Source organism: Lepidochelys kempii, chromosome 14 (assembly GCF_965140265.1).
Source record: "Lepidochelys kempii isolate rLepKem1 chromosome 14, rLepKem1.hap2, whole genome shotgun sequence".
Lineage (NCBI taxonomy): Eukaryota > Metazoa > Chordata > Testudines > Cheloniidae > Lepidochelys > Lepidochelys kempii.
The window spans coordinates 1,612,545-1,632,834 of NC_133269.1; the positions used below are offsets into that span (position 1 = coordinate 1,612,545).

Consider the following 20,290-nt stretch of genomic DNA (forward strand, 5'->3'; position numbering starts at 1 on the left):
TGTTTATGCTTGAAATTACAGAGATTAGGGGCCTTTTTCTCTTTGGTATTGTAATCATGGAGCAAAACCACAGTCAGGTACCAAAACAACTGAGAGATGTGTTGACACAAACAGTTTATGATAACAGACAGAATCCTAATGAGGGTCTCCCAGAATAACAAAGTATATTGTATTTTGCTCTCAGCAAAAGGCTGAGACCAACTCACAGATGGCCCGGAATACTAGTGGGGGGTAAGGACAATAAGGTTATAAAAGATGGTCAAGACCTATCCTTAGCAGGGGAGATTGAGATGACAGGATGCTGGAAACTAGGTCGTCAAACACACTTATGGTGCCTTCTCCACTTACTGGTTTTCTATCCTAACTTCTAACAATCTCCATAGAATTGTAAGTATGCATGATTCAGTGAGAGTTACTTTGCAGTTGGTTGCTTTGCTACATTTATTCTTATATGTGTTTTTTTATTCATTTTTCTCTAATTGCAATTACGCTCATTTGTATCTTGGCTCTAAATAATGTCTTCAAATCTCTATGGATATGACTCACTCAAATGTATATAATAAATTAATGTAGGCACCTGAGCAAAAACACCTGTGGTTAGTGACTTGTGGCTTTCAATCCAAAGGTTACAATGGGGTGCATGTGGTTCACAGAAGCAAGCAGAGGCCTGTCCCCTCCTTTCCCAGGTTTAAAGACAGCTAAATTATAAATTACAATGTGCACTACTGAATAGCTAGACTGGTCTTGGGACTATAATAAAAACATGTGTTCTCTATAATTGATATCTTTATCAGATTATGATGAAAAGGTTTCAATGTTTGCTATCCTCAGGAACCTTCAATCAGAACATTTTTCAGGAAGGCAGCTCTTCTAAAAAGCATGTTATGGAGATATCAAGAAGGAGCAAGAACTCAGGATAAACTCTTGTAACAAGTGCCCCCTAAAGCACGGTGAGGAATTTGAGTGCAACACTGAGAAACGCTTGATTTCTGGTCTCAGCAACAGCAAAGGAAATATACTATGCAGGGTGTGGTGGCCAGAGCAAAGGACTAGAAGACCAAGCAACTGTTTTGCTTTTGACCTAGGGGAGTCATCGGTCTTCTGTTTCAGGCAAACTGATTCCTACACCTGGGTAAAAATAGCAAGCTAGCTCACTGGAAAGCAGAGGTTGGGGGTTACTCCCCGAACTCTCAGGACTGCAATAGCTCCTCAAACTCTTGTTCTCCCCAGCCCTGTATACAGGAGGACAGAGAATGCACCAGCCCTGACCTTCCCTCGGCCTTGCCCCCTGTATCTCCCGTTGGTGCAGGTGGAAGGAGCCATCATGAAGCTGGGCTTCACAGTGTCCTGTGTCTTCTGCAGAGTGGGCTTGTTCTGGTTTTCCTGTCTCAGGGGGTGCTGTGTACCTGCAGGGAAATGGAGGCAGCGCATACAAGTAGAATGGTTTGGGGAACTAAGGTATTTGTACAGTAGTTTCATTTCTGCAAAACATTCATTGTAATAAAATGCCTGGCTCACAGTGTCACACGCAGAAATAACAGTGAGCCCCCAAGGAAACAGGATGGATGAGGATGACAACTTGCAGCTCAGCTCTGCGCAGGCTCCTGCCACGTGTTCCAGTGACTGCAGCAGGGACACTTCCTGGGACCTACTTCACTGCCTCACTTGTTATTTCAATAACTGTTTGTTCAGAGTTACAAGGATTATTTTCTGAACTAAATAGTAGTAGCTGGTGCTCAGTCAGTGCTGGCTTAAGACTGGGGGGAATGTCCTTTCAAATGGAGTAATGTGTAGAAGCTATAACACGGCTAGCATGATTGATCGCAGATTACCCCGTATTCTCACATTGCTGTGAATTCACAGCTGAATATGTCCAGCAGTTGATAGGTTCCTCGGCCTGGTAGTCTCCTACCACATGCCTTCCGAGGGCATGGACTTCCAATTCCATTCGCATTTGGCAGTCTCTTACGCTCCCTTTGCCCAGGTGCAAAAGGAACACAAGGAGACTCAAGCCCATTGATCACCATCTCACAATATAATGGATGGCTCATGGTGAGTAACGAACTCCTTCTCTGTCAGGACACTTAGGCCAGTCAGTGTTGTTTTGGTCTCACTCCTGAATCAAAGTTGATGAAAGGGGGTTACACAGAAAAGGCCAGGAGGAGTTGATGGGAGAAACTTATTTGAATCCACCAAGAGTAAGGGAGCAGAATCCCTCCACTTGAGGAAGAATCAGCAAAATCCAGAGCACAGTATAATTAACCCATCCACCTTCTGAGCATCCCCATCGTGGGAGCCCCCGAACTCCCATCACGCTGCCCAGCTAAAGCCTGCTCTGCTGCTGTGCTGGGATCTCCAACCCCATCCGCCTCCTACAGAACAGCCATTTTCTAAAGAACCGACCTATGCCAAGACTTAATGACTGTATGCCGTCCCATCAATATTCTATTCTGCAGGGCATTGGTCATGCTACTTGCATCTATCCCTCACCCTACACAGACAACCTCCCGCTCCTTAGCCACACAGTGCCCCCATTGAACAGCCAGACCCTGAAATACACTCACACACCACCAAGGGACAATCTCATACACACAACTACAAACCACAAACAGCTGAAAAGCCACCACTCACACATGCCCATACATGACCACATATACAATATCTCCCAGACACCAGCTCATGTGCAATTCAGTTTTACACAAACGCTGAATTGGGGCAAATTCTCTCTCTTGCCAATTAAGAAATTCCTTGTTTTGACCCAAAAACTCTACCATCAAATCAAACCATAAAAACAAAAGTAAGAAGCCAGTAGATTTCCCTCCACCATCTGCCAATTTACAGGGTTATTGGTGTCAGCAGTTTAGAAGCAGTGAGATTATACAAGAGAACCACTAAAAACTCCACAGTGCAAGCTTTAAAATACAATCACACATTTTAATTGAGAAAACTTGCTTAGAATCAAACTAATTGATTTTTATTTGTTCTTTTTTGGTAAACTCTTTTGGAAAGAAGGAGAAACAGCAATTGGTGTTTTAAATTGGGTGTGATAAAGCTAAGGTAGGATTATAAACCTATGTGTGTATGGTCAGGAACCATGGGTGGCAGTCAATTTGTGTATTATTTCAAGCTGGCTGTGGGTGGAGCCCTGAAATACCTGGATTTGAAATACCACAGGGCCCATCTGCATGGCAAAATGGATTTCTGTTACATGCGGTGGAGAGCAAGAGTGCAGCTCCAGACCAGCCCAATCTATCAACGGGCATGGCTGTGTCTGCCTGATGCGTAAATCTCTCCAGCTGTTCATCTCGTCATCAACACATCTGCATTGTGGGTCATTTCTCTCTTTTTGCTTCTTTGCTCAACAAGCTACTACTAAGTCATCTCTTCCCATAGCCACACAGTCAATGGGCTATGTGGCCACTCATCTGACAATACAGTATTCTAGATCTTTGATCAATATGTCTCATCCAACTATATAGCCAATAAGCCTTTCTGTCTAACACAGAGGCTTCTTTCAGAGTAGCAGCCGTGTTAGTCTGTATTCGCAAAAAGAAAAGGAGGACTTGTGGCACCTTAGAGACTAACCAATTTATTTGAGCATAAGCTTTCGTGAGCTGTAGCTCACGTTAGTCTCTAAGGTGCCACAAGTCCTCCTTTTCTTTTTATAGAGGCTTCTGTATCCCTTAGATTTTGAGAACATCTCTCTGACCATCCACACGATAAACATAGTGTGCTGGCAGAAACGACCCTTCACCAACAGGCACCACTGACACAGTGGCAAGAATAACGATGCTTTGTACTTCTATATCTCATAGGGCTTGTCTCCACTACTGGCTAAACTGATGCAGCGGTGCCGATTTAGCAGATCTGGTGAAGACACAAGAAATCAATGGCAGAGTGCTCTCCTGTCGACTTCAGTACTCCACCTCCCTGCAAGACAGAAACTATGTCGACAGGAGAGCGTCTCCTATAGACAGAGCCCAGCACAGATACCACTCTATGTCTATCTAAGCTTTGTCAACTTAAGTAGCGTAACTGAGCCCTGGTCTACACTGGGGTGGTGGGGGGGATCGATCTAAGTTACGCAACTTCAGCTACGTAGCTGAATGTTGATGTACTTAGATCAACTTACCGCGGTGTCTTCACCGCAGTGAGTCAACTGCTGCCACTCTGCCTGTGCCTCTCGCGGCACTGGAGTACAGGAGTCGACAGGAGAGTGCTCGGGGATTGATTTATAGACTAGACGTGATAAATCGATCCCCGCTGGATGGACTGCTGCCCGCTGATCTGGTGGGTAGTGAAGACATACTCTTAGACTGATTTATCTTCTTACTGGAGACCAGGCCTGAGTCAGAGGATCCTGAAGCACTTTACAAACATTACACTTTTTTTGACAAGATGACTAGTATGGTTAATAAAGGTAACAGTATCGATGTAATATACTTCGACTTCTGTAAGGCATTTGACTTGGTGCCACACAACATTTTAATGAAAAAACTAGAACAATATAACATTAATATGCCACACATTAAATGGATAAAAAACTGGCCAGCTGATGCATCTCAAAATATAACTGTAAGCAGGGAATCGTCACCGAGCAAGTCTGTTTCCAGTGGGGTCCCATAGGAACTGGTTCTTAGCCCTACTCTATTTAACATTTTTATCAATGACTTGGAAGAAAACAAAATCATTAGTGATAAAGTTTGCAGATGACACAAAAATTGGGCAAGTGGTGAATAATGAAGAGAACAGATCACTGATTCAGAGTGATCTAGATTGCTCAGTAAACTGGGTGCAAGCAAACAATTTGCATTTGAATATGGCTGAATGTAAAATGTATACATCTAGTAACAAAGAATATAAGCCATATTTACAGGTTGGGGGACTCCAAGATTTGGGGATGATGATGGATAATCAGCTGAACATGAGCTCCCAAACTCACACTGTGGCCAAAAGAGCTAATGAAGTCCTGGGATGCATAAAGAGGAATCTCAAGTAGGAGCAGAGAGGTTGTTTTACCTCTGTACTTAGCACTGGTTTGACCGCTCCTGGAATACTGTGTCCAGTTCTGGTTCCCGCAATTCAAGAAAGATGTTGATAAATTTGGGATGGTTCATAGAAGAGCTGCAAGAATGATTAAAGGATTATAAATCATGCCTTATAGGAGCTCAACCTATTTAGCTTAAAAAAGAGAAGATACAGGGTGACTTGATTACAGTCAGTAAGTACCTACACGGGCAACAAATATTTAATAATGGACTCTTCAATCGAGCTGAAAAAGCTACAAAACATACTCAAATGGCTGGAAGTTGAAGCTAGACAAATTTACACTGGAAATAAGGCATACATTTTTAATAGTGAGAGCAATTAGCCATTGGAACAACTTATCAAGGATCATGGTGGATTCTCCATCACTGACCATTTTAAAATCAAGATTGGATGTTTTTCCAAAAGATTTACTCTAAGTCTGTGGTATACAGGACATTAGACTAGATGATCACGACGGTCCTTTCTGGCCTTGGAATCTATGAACATCACACCCTTGGGTGATAGGCAAATATCCCTATTTCACAGACAGGGAAAACTCAGGACACATAGAAGAGAAGGACTTGTGGCACCTTAGAGACCTACAAATTTATCTGAGCATAAGCTTCTGTGAGCTACAGATCACTTCATCTGATTGAAGCCAACATTTGGAAACTCAGTATTTAGGTGCCTAAATACAGATTTATGCAGCTAAACGTAGCCCAAGTTTGAACATTTTGGCCTAAAGACTTATTCAAGGTCACACCACCAATCAGCAGCACAGTCTTCTAATTCTCCACTCTGCACTTTTTCATCAATTTATTCATAGATTCCAAGGCCAGAAGGGACCACTGTGATCATCTAGTCAGACCTCCTGCATAGCACAGGGCACAAAACTTCGCCAAAACAATTCCTACAGCAGTTCTTTTAGAAAAACATCCAATCTTGATTTAAAAATGGCCAGTGATGGAGAATTCACCATGATACTTGGTTCACTGTTCTCACTGTTGAAAATGTATGTCTTATTTCCAGCCAGAATTTGTCAAATATCGACTTTCAGCCACTGTATCCTTTTATACCTTTCTCTGCTAGATTGACAAGTCCATTATTAAATATTTCACCATTAGGCCACAGTCTCTCCCTAGAGTCATCTCTACTCCTTCCCATACAGGCACCACCAGTACAGCCATCTTTGTGTTAACTATACGGCACCTGTTTGTGCATTTAGACTGCTGGGGAAGGGGCCTTGTTTGCTGGTTTATCTATATTTTTTTTTAACTGTAAAGTGTCATGTGCACCTGTGGCACTAAAAATGTATTAAAATCATTATCTTCTCCAATAGGCAGCACTGGTGTAACCATCTCTGCCTTTACAGGCACCATTGCTACGTCAACCAGCCTTTCATATCTTTATGATGGAGGTGGCAGGCTTCTCGGACGGATCTGTGTTTTGCACCATCTATTATATCTTTGGACTGACATCTAATATACCAACAGAGATGGTGGTCAATCCACCTGCTTTTTCCTAACCCATTGCTCCATCTCATCAGCTCCTTTGCTGACTGTACATTCAGTCTCTTTCCATGGTTCATAACTGGGAGGCTCTGAGTTTCTAAGGACATATGGAAATATTGAACCTTTGCCCTACAGGACACACTGTGTCTAGCTCCCATTCACTTTCTGGGTTAAAGTCCATGCTCTGGCTTTTCTTCCTTTCTCAGCTTCCTGGTACATTTCCAATGTCTCTTTTAAAATCCCTCTCAGCACAGCTCCCAGGGGAAAGCAAGGGAAGCCTTCCTGAATTCAAAGGGAAACAAGCAATGGGGACTGTGGAGCTCTCAGTAGATGGGAAGCCTCATGACTCCATTTCTTTCACTTCTTTCCTTTGTTTTTCTCTCTTTCTGCCATATTATGTTTATCTATCTAACTGGAAAGGAAGGAATGTCGAGGTTTCATACTGTTTCATCTTGATTTAGTCACTTTTATATCTCACAAATGCATATGCAGATTTCTCTGCTTCTTTGTTTATTAAGGCTTCTATAAAAATGTTAATTTTTTTATTGTTAATTGCAATTTCTCTTTTAATATGCAAGTTGGCCTGGCTCTCCTCAGAGACTCCCCAAGCCCCTCTGCAAATAATACAGCCGCCTGGCTCCAATGTGAGCTGCCTACTGTGTATTTACTGCCATCAAAGCACAAAGAAGGTTGATAGCAGAACAGCCTCTTCGAGGTAGGCTGCTCCTCCATCCCCAAACCTCAGCATGTGGCTGTCAGCGATCGCAGCTTTGGGAGTTCACACTACATTGTGGAATCCCAGTCCAAGCTGGGAAGTGTAGAAGAACATTCAGAAAAGTCCCCAGAATGCAGAGACCCCCTTCAATAACCAGAACCCTTCTTGATTTCATTTACTTAGCCACCATCCACCGGGCCATGCACCCAGAGGGTACTCCGAAAGACGCCCGCCCCAGGATCCACCAGAACGTAGGGCTGACGGGGTACTGGTACTTGCCCCTCAGCTGAATGCATGACTCCACCGCAGACTCTGATGACGAGTCAGCCTGCGGGGACCATGAAGGAGCAGTACCCATCAATTCCACAGGCCAGTGCTGAGGGTCCAGGAAATGGCGACGCAGCAGGGAAACCTTAGCCAACCTCAGCAGGGTCAGTTTCCCTCTGGACAGTACCAGAAGACCCGGTACTGAATAGGAGCTTGGGGCAACATGCTCCCTTCTGCTTGTCTTTACCACTGGTGCCGGTGGTACCAAGACTGCCAGTAAGTCCCTGGCTGCAACAAGTGCCTCTGGGGTTAATGGCACCGCAATGTCCCCCTGCTGCTGGCAGTTGATCCTGCACCAGACTCAACAGTACATGCAAGCAGGGAGGAGTCAATGGTGCAACCTGCAGAGTGGGGTCGGGGAGTGGACCGACAAAGGTCACACCCTGCCGCACTCCCTCAGGTTGGGGAACGTCCCCTCTCAGACTGCTGCTTTTTGTGCTTCTTTCTCCGCATCGTGAAGGGGAGAGGTGTCGAGAGTCCCATGCCACAGGAGGAGCGCTCCGTACCAACGCCGAGGTACTCAGTACGGAGTCCAACCAGCTTGTCGCCAACATTGGTCTGAGTGCAGCTTCCATTAGGATGGACTTTAACCTAGCCTCCCTGTCCTCCTTCGTACGAGGCTTGAACTGGCGGCAGATCTGGCAACACTCTCGTAGGTGAGTCTCTTCCAGACACTTCAGACAGCTGGAGTGTGGGTCACTCACTAGCATGGGCTTGCCACAGGATGCACAGGGTTTGAAACCTGGAGCATGCCCAGCTCCAGGAACAGAGAACGCCCCGCTAGACAGATGAGAGAGAATAACTATTTACAGTGACTACTAAGAAGATAAACTGAAGACAACAACTCTTAGGAAAAAGAAAAGAGGGATGGAGGAAAAACAGCAAGAACCACTGCGAATCGCCTTGCCAAAGCAAGAGAAGCTGTTCCAGCAACCATTACAGCGGTAAGAAGGAACTGAGGGTGCAGGGCTGGCTGGGCCCCTTATACTGGCGCATGAGCGCGCAGCACCAGAGGGCGCTAGAGCCAGCTCAACGGATACCACTGAGGAAAAACCACGGTGCATGTGGCACACACCCCTAGCGTGGAACAGACACAAGCAAGCACTCAAAGAACCACCCAGCCTTTCAGGTATCTTTGAGGTTTATGGGGGCGTTGTACCAACCAATCCATTACTACTACAAGTTGGACAGAATGGCCCACTTCCATGAGCTGCTCACATTAAGCCTAGACCAGCTGACAGGAGGATGGGGAGATTTGGAGCCAGTAGCCCTCCGTGCCCGCAGCCATTCTGCATGTTGCAAAGCAACTCAAATACAGGAGCTTCCCAGCATTCACTGCTCAGAAGGCTGAGAGAAGAGAGCCCCTTCTGAGCACAGGCTAATCTTAAGCTCATTGCTGCCAAAGTCTGGCTGGCAGCACTCTGTGTCACAGGAGAAACACCGAACAGTATTGCAGTTTTCTCAGCTGCCTGTTTTCTGGATGTTTGCCCATAGTCCTGCCACTGCACAATTCAGCACAATTCCCAGCCTGTGTCCTGGAGAGGTCCAAGACTGATGGAGCAAGTGGGGCTGTAGGGCTGTAGCTCATGACTCGGGGCATTAGCAGAGCCGGATGTGGGAGGAGTTTGCACAATGACAGCTTTGGCCAGTACTTTTAGAGCTTTGCTTTTAGGAAACCTGAAATTCACCAACTTCACTGGAAATGGAAACACAAAATTACCAAAAAATGTTGAAAGAAAAACCAGTATCACCTTGTCAGGGTGAGCCTCTCTTCTTACACTTTTTGCAAGCCTGCTCTTCTTCATTCTCGTTTCTCTCCCTTTTTTCTGATTTCTTTCAACTCAGGTACAACCTACAAAAAAGCACCCTAAGGGGAGGAGCAGGATAACACACCCTTTATGGTTAAGTAACACAACAGCCTCTTTGTGCTAAAACCAAAAGAAACAGGAAGGGGCCTGGGCATCAAACACAGCAAAACGAAACGGTTAAAGAATCAAACTCATTAAATGGCTGTGATAACACTTTATTGTAATGGTACATTTAATTCACACTTAAGTCCAATGGCGCTCCAAGAGACGCTCCTATGGCATCCACATGAACAGCAGATAAATGGATTATGTTTAGTGCTGAGACAATGAACTCTCAATGGATACTGGACAATGGCACATGAAAAATGTGTTAACAGAATATATTTTCTGTACATGAATCTCCACTTGTTTGATAACATGCCCCAAAGAAAACAAACTGAAGGGACAGATAGATTATCTGTATACTGACAACAGGGACTAAACAGGTATGCTCAGGAGTCTGTATCTACAATTTTTCTAATGGATTTCATGCCTGTGAAATTCACAAGGTGCAAGGAGAACTGAATAATCAGTAACCTGAACAGATCACAAATAGCTACACTGGAACCAACACCCACAGCTAAAGAACAGAACAGCCTCAACACTTCCCAATCCAATGTTAATGGTAAGTGAATAGCACAGAGTGCAAGAACTATAGCACCAGCAATGGGAATAACAGAGGATTTCCGCAGCGGGAAGGAGTTCGGGAGAGCAGAAAAGACTAAATACAGTACTTCATTCATGCACACTTCAACCAGAGATAAACAGTGGAAAGCAAGCAAGCACAGGCTAGGGCTATCTAAGGAGCAGCATCACCTGAATCACGACACTCAGGCTATGGCTACGCTGCGGACCTTAGAGCGGCGGAGCTGCCCCGCTGCAGCTGTGTCACTGTAAGGGCTCCTGTGGACCCGTGCTGTGCCGGCAGGAGAGCGCTCCCCCATTGGCATCATTAAACCACCCCCAACGAGCGGCGGTAGCTGTGTCGGCCGGAGAGGGCCTCCCACAGACACAGTACTGGCCACACCCGCGCGTCTGTCAGGGAAACGTCGGTCGCTCAGGGGCTTGCTGTGCAGGAACGCACTGTGTAGAAATAGCAGCACAACTAAAATTCACTAACAATAGCAACGCGAGCACAAACTCCCTAGCAAGAGAGAAACTAGGTAACAGATAGTCAGCAGCATAACTAACAAGAGTGGAAAGTCAAACTCTTGGAGTAAAAGCAACTCCTACCAGCACTGCTGCAGTCTAAGCAGCCAAGAGACACAGTGAACCCAGCATTACTGTAACATAAACTAAATAACCCACTTCCTTCCCTGACGAACTGAGGGATGCACCCCACCCACGTGCTTATTCTCTACACAGCTACTGACTTGGACTCTTCATCCATTCCATGGGTGGCGTACCTGAGCCTACTTATCCACTGACGTTTGAAAAACTCCCACACCCCCATCTGGATCTATGCCGGTTATGTGACATGTATGTACCTCGGGAACCTTGGAACCGATACTTGCAATCCCCCATAACCCAAGCCCGACCCCAGATGTACAGCACCTTCCCTCTTAACTTGTGTAAATTTGATTTTAAAACATTAACATCAACAGTCTACCAGCCACCAGTAAAACTAACTTTCTGGCTGCTAAATCTGGTTGACTGAACTGTATGAGGCTTAGGGTTTCTTTACTCCACCAATTTTACTTTAAAAAAAAAACAAAAACAAAAAAAAAAACACCTGAAGAAAATATCGGGCTCTTGTGGCAAACGTCTGGTTTGGAAGCAAGCTGCTCTTGTATATTATGTTGTTCTGGTACTGCATCACAACCTATCAAAGTCGAAGTCCCCAGAGCAAGAGAAATCAAAACATCATGAATAAAGTGCAACTTCAAAACTCCAGTAGTCTGACAGTGTTAGAGTCAGCCTCCTAATATGCAGTGTTTTATTGATGCTTTCCTCTAATAAAGTCAATGCTGGCCTAGCTTCACTGCCTACAGCGCATTTTCTCAATTAGAGGAGAACAAATAAGGCAACAAGCCAACATGGTCAAGGTAAACACTGTACAAAGCTAGCAAGGGCTGCTGTGTCCAAACCAGAGACAGCTGCAGCTTCTAGCTTTGCACGTTTTTCCTTTCCCCCTAAGTTCTCTTCCCTCCCTCATTTCTACAGCCAGGCAAATACAAACCTCCTACCACCCAGAGGAGAACCTCAATTCCCAGGGCACTCATCTGCCATCCCAATTATCCAGGCAAGATGTACAGAACCTTTAGTGATGCATGCCCTGCACCTCCCCGGCAAATCAACCCACTGGCATCGGCGCTAGGTGCTGCTGCTTAGAGCACCACCCTCAGGAACAGAATCATAGAAGATTAGGGTTGGAAGAGACCTCAAGAGGTCATCTAGTTAAACCCCCCGCTCAAAGCAGGACCAACACCAACTAAATCATCCCAGCCAAGGCTTTGTCAAGCTGGGCCTTAAAAACCTCTAAGGATGGAGATTCCACCACCTCCCTACGTAACCCATTCCAGTGCTTCACCACCCTCCTAGTGAAATAGTGTTTCCTCATATCCAACCGAGACCTCCCCCACCGCAATTTGAGACCACTGCTTCTTGTTCTGTCATCTGCCACCACTGAGAACAGCGTGGCTCTATCCTCTTTAAACCCCCCCTTCAGGTAATTGAAGGGTGCTGTCAAATCCCCCCTCACTCTTCTCTTCTGCAGACTAAATAACCCCATTTCCCTCAGGTTCTCCTCGTAAATCATGTGCCCCAGCCCCCTAATCATTTTCATTGCCCTCTGCTGGACTCTCTCCAATTTATCCACATCTCTTCTGTAGTGGGGGGACCAAAACGTCTTAGCAACAAGGGCACACTGCAGACTCATATCCAGCTTCTCATCCACTATAATCCCCAGGTCCTTTTCTGCAGAACTGCTGCTTAGCCTGTCAGTCCCCAGCCTGTAGCGGTGCATAGGATTCTTCCTTCCTAAACGCAGGACTCTGCACTTGTCCTTGTTGAACCTCATCAGATTTCTTTTGGCCCAATCCCCCAATTTGTCTAGGTCACTCTGGACCCTATCCCCACCCTCCAGCGTATCTACCTCTCCCCCCAGTTTAGTGTCATAAGCGAACTTGCTGAGGGTGCAATTAATCCCATCATCCAGATCATTGATAAAGATGTGGAACAAAACTGGCCCCAGGACTGATCCTTGAGTCACTCCGCTTGATACGGGCTGCCAACTAGACATTGAGCCGTTGATCACTACCTGTTGAGCCTGACAATCTAGCCAGCTTTCTATCCATTTTATAGTCCATTCATCCAATCCATACTTTTTTAACTAGCTGGCAAGAATACTGTGGGAGACCGTCTCAGAAGCTTTGCTAAAGATATATCACATCCACCGCTTTCCCCATATTCACAGAGCCAGTTATCTCATCATAGAAGGTAATCCGGTTGGTCAGGCATGACTTGCCCTTCATGAATCCATGTTGACTGTTCCTGATCACCTTCCACTTCTCCAAGTGCTTCAAAATGGATTCCTTGAGGACCTGCTCCATGATTGTGCCAGGGACTGAAGTGAGGCGGACTGGTCTGTAGTTCCCCGGCTTCTCTTTGTTCCCTTCTTTAAATTTGGGTAGTATATTTGCCTTTTTCCAATCATCTGGGACCTCTCCCGATCACCTCGAATTTTCAAAGATAATGGCCAATGGCTCTGCAATCGTATCAGCCAACTCCCTCAGCACCCTTGGATGCATTAGATCTGGACCCATGGACTTGTGAAAGTCCAGCTTTTCTAAATATTTGAGGGAAGGTACGATCCACAAACCTCTTAATGCCAACTGACAAGGGGATACAGAGAGGTACAGGTATATCCTGACTCTGGTTCACCAAAGGAGGTCATGTGAGATCTCAAACGAAAGCTGGTCTCAAACTGGCTATTGACATCATTATGATATGCATGTACTGACGCTATGTTATGGAGTTATGGAGATATGCTGGAAATGTGTCCTTAGATTCTGTATCAAGGTGTTAGTCACCAGCAGAGGAGACTAACAGTTTTTCTGTGAGACAAGAGAGGTTTATTCACCTCACTCTGCGTCAGGATGTACATTAAGCATTGTAAACTAACACAATGAATACCCATTTATATACATAGTCAATTGTTAATGAAGGGATGTGAAATCAACAGCACACAGGAAAAACAAGCCGCTGGTGACTACCCTGTCTGTGAGCAAGGACAATGAACTTTGGGGGTATGGCTGGATGGCAAAGACAACACCCCTCACGCTGCACCTAGGAAGTAAACAGACAGCGTGTTTGCATTCATGAAAAGAGGATCAAAACCAGTCTTGGCTGAAAACACCGCAGAAGACTTTGGGTGAGATAATACTTCTTTAGACAGGGGGTTAACCTGTTAGTTAAGTTTAATCTCCAGAAAAGTGTGTTATTATTTTGTTTTACATGTAACCATTTGTTTCCAATATCCTTACTCACTATCACTTGAATATTTGATAATAAACATATTCTTGTTTTCATTATAAATATATTTAAGTGCTGTGATATTAAGCAAAGTGCAGATCCTGAGCTGCCCAGGGAGATTGTGGAATCTCTGTCATTGGAGATTTTTAAGAGCAGGTTAGAGAAACACTGTCAGGGATGGTCTAGATAATACTTAGTCCTGCCTTGAGTGCAGGGGATAGAAGTCCTATGATTCTAAGCTGGTGTGTGCTGTTCCTTGTAACAGTGTCAGGGACTTGATCTCACAGGAAATGCTTCAAAAGGGACTTTGGAACTAGGGTGGACCTACTGTCAAACTGCAAGGCAAACAAAGGGCTGGCATAACCCTGAGGAGAATATTTGAATGGTTGACAGACTGGTAGGGATGGAGAGCTGACACCCAGCTATGCACAAGCGAGACTCTCTCATGCTGGAGGCAGGGGATAACAACGTGACTCTCAGTCCTGGGTACCCTGAGAACCATCACAGAAAGCTCTTGTGAGAGAGATTAAAGTGAAGTAGCTCCTGGTTCCTGGAAATTTTTCCCTTAGTGGTATCCACTGGGTCGGCTCCAGCACCCTTTTGTGCCATGCTCTCATAGCACCAGTATAAAGGGCCCCATCAACTCCGCACCCCTTCAGTTTCTTTTTACCAGCTGACTCCAATAAGGGGGGACAGAGGAAAGGTCTTGGAATGGACATGTGCAATACATCTCAAAGAACAACAGTTACAGAAAGGTTACTAACCGTTTTTTCTTCTTCAAGTGTTGCACATGTCCATTCCAAGGTAGGTGACTCACAAGCAGTTGCACAGTGGGCTTAGAGTTCAAGGACAAGCTGACTGCAAGACTGCACGGCTGAAGTTGGCATCATCTCTGGCCTGTTGGATAATGGCATAGTGCGCTGAGAACATCTGTGCCAAGGACCAGATTGCTGCCATGCAGATATCTTGCATAGGGGCTTGAGCTAGGAAAGCAGCCGAAGAGGCCTGAGATCTTGTGGAATGAACACTCAGGTTAGCCACAGGAGGGACTCCTGCAAGTTTGTAACATGCCTGGATACATGAGGTAAGCCAAGACTAAATCCTCTGGGCAGAGATGGGGAGCCTCTTCATTCTCTCAGCTATTGCTATGAACAGCTGAGTCGATCTGCAAAATGGTTTGGCCCTTTGAATATAAACGCCAGGACCCGTCTAACATCTAAGGAGCACAGACACAGCTCCTCCCTATTTGCATGCGGTTTAGGGTAGAATATAGGTAGAAAAATTGCTTGGCTGCGGTGCAATTGTGAGACCACTTTCAGGAGGAATTTTGGATGCGGGCGCAGCTGTACTTTATCTTTGAAGCAGATGGTTTATGGGGTTTACGATGTGAGGACTTGGATCTCCGAAACCCTCCTGGCTGAAGTGAAGGCTACTTTCCAGGAGGGGGCAACAGCGATCATGTCACTAGGGGCTCAAAGGGTAGGCCTATCAACTTTGACAGGACAAGGTTCAGGCTCCAAGGAGGGATTGGTTCCTTTATCTGAGGGTTCACCCTCCCCAGGCCTTTGAGAAAACGGATTACCATTTCGTGCCAAAAGATCAACCTGTTGACGACCTTAGGATGGAAGGCTGAAATGGCCACCAGGTAGACCTTAATTGAAGAAAAGGCCAGACCTTGCTGCTTCAAGGTCAGAAGGTACTCCAAAATAAGTTTCAATGAGAACTGTGCAGGTGGGACATCATGCTGGGAAGATCAGGTGGAGAACTGTTTCCACTTTGCCAGGTGAGTTGCCTTGGTGGAGGGTTTTCTATTCTCTACTAGGATTCTATGGATCTGCTCTGAAGCAAGCATGCTCTTCAGGTAGTTCCAGGCCATCAAACGAAGAGAGCTGCGGTTACAGAAGAGCAGCTAACCATGGTCTTGGGAGATCAGGTCTAAGCATAGCAGAAGCCGGATTGGGGTCTCCACCAAAAGGCTTGACAGGGTGGTGAACCAGTGCTGTCTGGGCCATGCTAGGGCTATGAGGATGACCCATACTCAGTCCTGCTTGATCTTCGTCAGAACCTTGTGTATTAATGGAACGGGGGGAAAAGCATAATACAGGTGAGCTGTCCATGCTAACAGGAAGGCGTCCGTAAGAGACCCCAGGCTGTGGCCCCACAGGGAACACAAAGGATGGCATTTTCTGTTGTCACAGGTAGCAAACAGGCCAATCAGGGGAGTCCTCCACCACTGGAAGATGTTCCGTTGCAGGGGCCACTCGTGGTGAGTGGAAAGGGACCGGCTAAGGTGATTCACGAGTTGGTTCTGTGTACCTGGCAGGTAAGATGCTTCTAGATAAATTGTGTGTGTGTGATGCAGAACTCCCACAGCAAGATTGCCTCCAGACATGCGGGGGAAGAATGTGCTATGCCCTGCCTGTTGATGTAGCGCATGGCAGTTGTATTGTCCGTGAGAACCAAAACCATAATGTCCAGTAGGAATGCTTGGCAGGCTAGGCAGGCCCCCCGAGCTCCCTGATATTGATATGAAAAGAGAGCTCTTCTTGGGACCACAGACCTTGAGTCCTGAGGTGCCCTAGGTGGGTTGCCCAACCCAGCACCGAGGCATTGGACCAGGGACACTGACAATTGGAGGTTCGAAAAAGGTACTCTTGCACAGACCTTGTGTTGGTTCAGCCACCAAATCAGTGAATTGAGGCTCTGTGGTGGGATGGCGAGTACCATGTCCAGGTGTTGATGCAAAGGTGAATATACCGTGGCCAGCGAGGTCTGGAGATGTCTGAGATGTAACCTTGTGTGTTTCAGCACATATAATACCATGTGGCCCAGTAGGCTCAAACATGTCCAGACTGCGGTGACTAGATACGTCTGAAGGGAACTTATCAGGGTCAAGGTTGAGTGAAAACGATTCTCCAGAAGTAAGGCCTTCGCCCATACAGAGTTGAGAACTGCCACTATGAACTCTATTCTTTGTATAGGATAAGGGTGGATTTCTGAACATTTATTAGTAGGCCTAAGGCCCGGAAGGTCAATCAGATGAGAGGGATGTCAGATTCCATCTGAGCTCTGGACCAGCTTTTGGCTTTTAGAATTAGTAAATGATGGGAATAAAACCCCTCTCCTCTTAAATGGTGTGGAACCCCTTCCACAGCTCCAACCTGAAGGAAGGATTTGGACTTCTTGTTCCAATATTTGCTTGTGAGAAGGGTCCCTGAAGAGGATGGGAAGACAGAGTGGATAAAAATTGGAGCGTATAACCTAATTCTATTGTGCTTAGAACCCAACAGTCTGCAGTAATGTGGGTCCGGCATTGAGGAAGCAGGAGAGTCAGATGGAAAATAAAGGGGTAACTGGATCCAGAACTGAGGGGATTGAGATATCGTCCTTTAGCGTCTTGTTAAAACAAGTGCTTTGAGCTGCCTGAGTGTCTAGGGGCAAATTGCATTGGCTCTGAGGAGGAGGTCGGTGGAGAGAGTCTATGCTTGAACTCTTTGTTCTTCCTCCTCCGCTGGTCTTGCCTGGCAGACTGCGCAAAATAGCGTCCAGTCCGTTGAGGCCTGTAGCGTTTTCTGGATACTGCCGGCATATACAGACCCAAAGATGTAAAGTTTGCCTTAGAGTCCTTAACTCCATAGAGTGTGGCATCTGTTTACTCTGAAAAGAGCAAGGGCCCTTCGAATGGGAGATCCTGGAGGGTTTGCTGTACCTCCTGAGGAAAACCCAAGGACTATAACCACAAGCTTCTGAGAATGGTAACAGTCGTGGCCATCAATCTCGCCACAGAATCGGCGGCATCCAAGGCTCTTCTCCAGCCTCTTAAGGGAGCCTGTCTTTAAATTTTTGCATCGCCTCCCACATACTGAAATCATAGCAGCTTAGCAAAGCTTGCTGGTTTGCTATTTGGAGTTGTAGTCCACCTGCTGAGAAGGCTTTTCGGTCAAACAATCCAGCTTCTTAGGGTACAGAGTAACAGCTGTGTTAGTCTGTATTCGCAAAAAGAAAAGGCGTACTTGTGGCACCTTAGAGACCAACCAATTTATTTGAGCATAAGCTTTCATGAGCTACAGCTCACTTCATCGGATGCATGCAGTGGAAAAACTGAATGCATCCGATGAAGTGAGCTGTAGCTCACGCAAGCTCATGCTCAAATAAATTGGTTAGTCTCTAAGGTGCCACAAGTACTCCTTTTCTTCTTAGGGTACTTTGCATTTGGTGTGGGGACCGCTTGACCTTGATGGTCCTTCTCATTGGTGACCACCACTAGGGACCTGGAGGGGCTGTGAAAACAGAAATTCATACCAGTTGGCCATTACGAAGTATTTGCGCTCTGTCTTTTTGGCTGTAGGAGGGAGGGAAGTGGAGGTCTTCCAGAGCACTCTAATCAGGTCCATGATCGCCTTATTAAAGGATAGAGCCACTCTTTAGTGACCCGCAGATGACAAAATATCTAGTAACGCATGTGTCATCTCTTTTACAATTTCAGCTTGGATACCCAAGTTCAAAGCCACCCACTTTAATAGGTCCTGGTGGGCCTTCTGGTCATCTTGAAGTGGGGACACACTGCCTCATCTGGGGAAGAGGAAAAAGATGCTACGGCTGGTTAAGGGGTCTCTACCACTTCCTCTGTCTCGACTGAGACCTGTGGGACCTTCTCTTGAGGTTTGGCACTGGGCTCAGCACTGGAGCCTGGGTTGGGGATCTCGCAGTGAGATACCAGAGGTGCCCTACTTTCTGAGGACACAGAATATGAATGCCTCAAAACAGTGCCCTGGAACCCTCACAGGTTCCAAAAAGGCCATTGCACAGGTGCCAATCCCCCTGGTCCCGGAGGCCCAACATTGAGGGGCACCAAAAAGCCTGAGGCCAGAGCACGGTAGTAATAGCGTGGGGAGTAGTGTGGGCGGGCCTGACGGTGGGGAGAGTAGGACCCCACTTCAGACTCTGATGAGGAAGACGAGCTGCAGTGAGGAGACTAAGGCAGTGCTGACCCTCTCAGAGCTGGCAAACGGCATCATGGAGAAATGTGAGCCGAGGCTCCCCAAGGGGTTTTTCCCCTAGAGGGTGGCCATGGTGCTGCACGAAAGCTGGGGAATGGCTTTCTGCCACTCAGTGGTACCAGTGGTGCAGAGTCCCGAATATCCGGGGACTCTGGGAGAGGGAGCAGGCCTCTAGCAGCCACCAATGCCTCTGGGGTTGACGGTACTGAAAACTGATCAGTACAGTGTCTGCTGGAGGATGGCACTTCCCGTACCAGAGTTAGCAGAGCTTGCGGGGTACCAAGGTTGGCGGAGGTGGCTGCTGCAGTTCCGGAGAGGGACAGCAGCCTGACACAAGTCTCGCTCTATCCAGATCCCTTGCCTGTTTCCTTTCAGCACTGGGGAACAACTCTTCTCCTGGTGCTTATGGTGCTGCTTCTTAGGCACCGGGGAGAAAGATCGGTGCCGTGACTCTCGACTGGCAGGAGGAGCACTCTGCACTGAAGCTGAGGTGCTTGGTGCCAAGTCCAAGTGCAGCTCCGGCACTGGTCTGAGGGCTGCCTCTATAAGAAGGAATTCCAACCTCACCTGCTGGTCTTTCTTGGTGCGGGGTCTGAGGTCTCTGCAGATCTGGCAATGATTTTTCTGATGAGCTTCCCCTCAGCACTTGAGACAGCTTGAGTGCAGGTCGCTCAAAGGAACCGACTTGCCACATGAAACGCAGGGCTTGAAGCCCAGTGACCGAGGCATGCCCCAGCACTGGGGAGCTTACAAGCCTCTCCAACTCCAACCAAGTGCAGAGGCGTCCAAAACTCATTAACTAGTAAAACTACTACTAACAAACAAAGTAAACTACAGTAACTATCCACAGCCTCAGAAACAAGTCTGACATAATCAAAACGGCTGACAAAGGAGGTGCTGTCGTCATCATGAATAGGTGGGAATATGAACGAGAGGCTGCTAGGCAGCTCTCCAACACCACATTCTACAAGCCATTACCCTCTGATCCCACCAAGGGTTACCAAAAGAAACTACACCATCTGCTCAAGAAACTCTCTGAAAAGCACAAGAACAAATCTGCACAGACACACCCCTAGAACCCCAACCAGGGGTATTCTATCTGCTACCCAAGATCCATAAATCTGGAAATCCTAGAAACCCCATCATCTCAGGCATTGGCACCCTGACAGAAGGACTGTCTGGCTATGTAGACTCCCTCCTCAGGCCCTATGCTACCAGCACTCCCAGCTATCTTCAAGACACCACGACTTCCTGAGGAAACTACAGTCCATCAGTGATCTTCCTGAAAACGCCATCCTAGCCACTGTGGATGTAGAAGCCCTCTACACCAACATTCCACACAAAGATGGACTACAAGCCATCAGGAACAGTTTCCTTGATAATGTCACG

At 46.6% G+C, this 20,290-nt stretch overlaps 1 protein-coding gene across 9 annotated transcripts in view; it reads right to left on the bottom strand.

Moving 5' to 3' along the window:
• RBFOX3 (RNA binding fox-1 homolog 3) overlaps positions 1-20,290 on the bottom strand; it is a 358,296-nt gene that overhangs the window by 159,689 nt on the left and 178,317 nt on the right. The gene's annotated exons all lie outside the window — the stretch shown is intronic.